This window comes from Thamnophis sirtalis, unplaced genomic scaffold (genome assembly GCF_051295495.1).
Source record: "Thamnophis sirtalis isolate CommonGarterSnake01/CBP01778 unplaced genomic scaffold, rThaSir2_p1.2 scaffold_5, whole genome shotgun sequence".
Lineage (NCBI taxonomy): Eukaryota > Metazoa > Chordata > Lepidosauria > Squamata > Natricidae > Thamnophis > Thamnophis sirtalis.
In genome coordinates this window covers 16,920,220-16,922,403 of record NW_028261385.1, presented here as the reverse complement: position 1 = coordinate 16,922,403, position 2,184 = coordinate 16,920,220, and the positions used below count along the sequence as shown (strand labels likewise).

At 40.2% G+C, this 2,184-nt stretch overlaps 1 non-coding gene across 1 annotated transcript; it reads left to right on the top strand.

Moving 5' to 3' along the window:
* The first annotated feature begins 656 nt into the window (after positions 1-656).
* On the top strand, positions 657-763 carry LOC148045289 (U6 spliceosomal RNA). Its single transcript, XR_015696825.1, has one exon. It is a non-coding gene; the product is annotated as a U6 spliceosomal RNA (small nuclear RNA).
* Positions 764-2,184: the final 1,421 nt, after the last annotated feature.

The following is a 2,184-nucleotide window of genomic DNA, read 5'->3' as shown; positions in this document are numbered from 1 at the left end:
ATAGCATAGCATAGCATAGCATAGCATAGCATAGCATAGCACAGCAGAGTTGGAAGTTGGAAGGGACCTTGGACGTCTTCAAGTCCAATCCCTGCTTAGGCAGGAAAGCCTACTCCGTTTCAGACAAATGGTTGTCCAATCTCTTCTTAAAAACTTCCAGTGTTGGAGCACCCACAACTTCTGGAGACAAGTTGTTCCACTGATTAATAGTTCTCACTGTCAGAAATTTCTCCTTAGTTCTAGGTTGCTTCTCTCCTTGATTAGTTTCCACCCATTGCTTCTTGTCCTGCCCTCAGGTTCTTTGGACAATAGCTTGACTCCCTCTTCTTTGTGGCAACCTATGAACTATTGGAACACTGCTATCATCTCTCCCCTAGTCTTTCTTTTCATTAAACTAGACATACCCAGTTCTTGCAACTGTTCTTCATATGTTTTACCCTCCAGTCCCCTAATCATCTTTGTTGCTCTTCTCTGCACCCTTTCTAGAGTCTCAGCATCTTTTTTACATGGAATACTTAATGCAGTATTCCAAGTGTGGACTTACCAAGGCATTATAAAGTGGTATAAACATTTCACGTGATACTTCCAGGGTTCCTTTAAAATAACTAAGTGAGGAAGGAACCATGAGGAATATAGTATTTGAAAAGCCTGTAGTTGCGCTCGCTTCGGCAGCACATATACTAAAATTGGAACGATACAGAGAAGATTAGCATGGCCCCTGCACAAGGATGACATGCAAATTCGTGAAGCGTTCCATATTTTTGGACTTGTAAAATGGTTAAAGCATTTTGGATAAAAATATGGTGGATTATGCAAAATGTTCTTTAAAAAAGGATAAAGTTTACCCCTCAGTTATTTTTGTTAGGTATAATTACTGATTGTACAGTTGTAGAGAATAACCTGATTTTGCATTTAATAACCGCAGCAAGACTGCTGGTGGCACAATACTGGAAGAAGGAAGATTTGCCTACTATTCAAGAATGGACATTAAAAGTAACAAACCTAGCAGAGATGGCTAAAATATCAGCATATCTCAAGGACCATTCAAATGAGAGATATAAACTGGAGTGGAGAAGATGGATTGACTATACTCAAAATAAATATGGGTCTAAGAAATTCCAGATAGCTTATGACTGAAGAAACAAGGAATGATATAATGTGTTTAGAGCTAGCCTAGCAAAGAGGAGTTAAAGCTCAAATGAAAGATGATACTAACTTTTTTTAAAGTTTATCTTAGAATATCTTTGTTAAAGATTTTTACCCTGTATTGGTTCTGGGAAGCGGGGGGGATTTCTTTTGGGGGGTGGGGAGGGTAGGGGGAGGGAGGTAAACATTTGTAAACGTTTTTTTTCAAAATTTTCAATAAAAAAGAAAATGTTTTAGAAAAACAACAACAACAACAACAACAACAACAACAGCCTGTAGTTTTCCTTGGATTTGCAGAGAAAATTGGAAGCCCAAATATTTTAATGCAACAACACCCGATAAGTTGATATTATTGCATTCCATGTTACTTGTGGAATATAACAACATGGATATTATACTTTGGACCTTTAATATCTTCGGAGCCAAGGAAGAGCTAGAGATGGCCGGGAGCTGAAAGCTGGTTTATTGTTCCTGAGAGCAGGAGCTGACCAACCCTTCTCACTTGTCTCAGCTTGTGACTGTCAGATATGCAGCAGATGGAACAGACCTACCGTAAGTAATTGACTGCTATAAGATTCATTGAGGAAAAAGGGAAAAATTGCCTTAGGATGCTGCAAATTTGCCACAATGGGAGCCAGCCTTAGCCTTCTTAAAGGTAAAGGAGATCAACAGAGTTGGAAGGGACCTTGTAGGTCATCTAGTCCAACCTCCGCTCAAGCAGGAAACCCTACACCATTTCTGACAAATAGCAGTCCAATCTCTTCTTGAATGTCTCAAGTGATGAAGCTCCCACAACTTCCGAAGGCAACTTCTGTTCCATCGGTTGATTGTTCTCACTGTCCACCTTATTTCTAGATTGAATCTCTCCTTGTTCAGTTTCCATCCATTATTCCTTGTCTGGCCTTCAGGTGTTTTGGGAAATAGCTTGACCCCCTCCTCTCTGTGACAACCCCTCAAATATTGGAACACTGTTATCATGCCTCCCCTGGTCCTTCCCTTCACTAGTCTAGCCATGCCCAGTTCCTGTAAGTGTTCTTC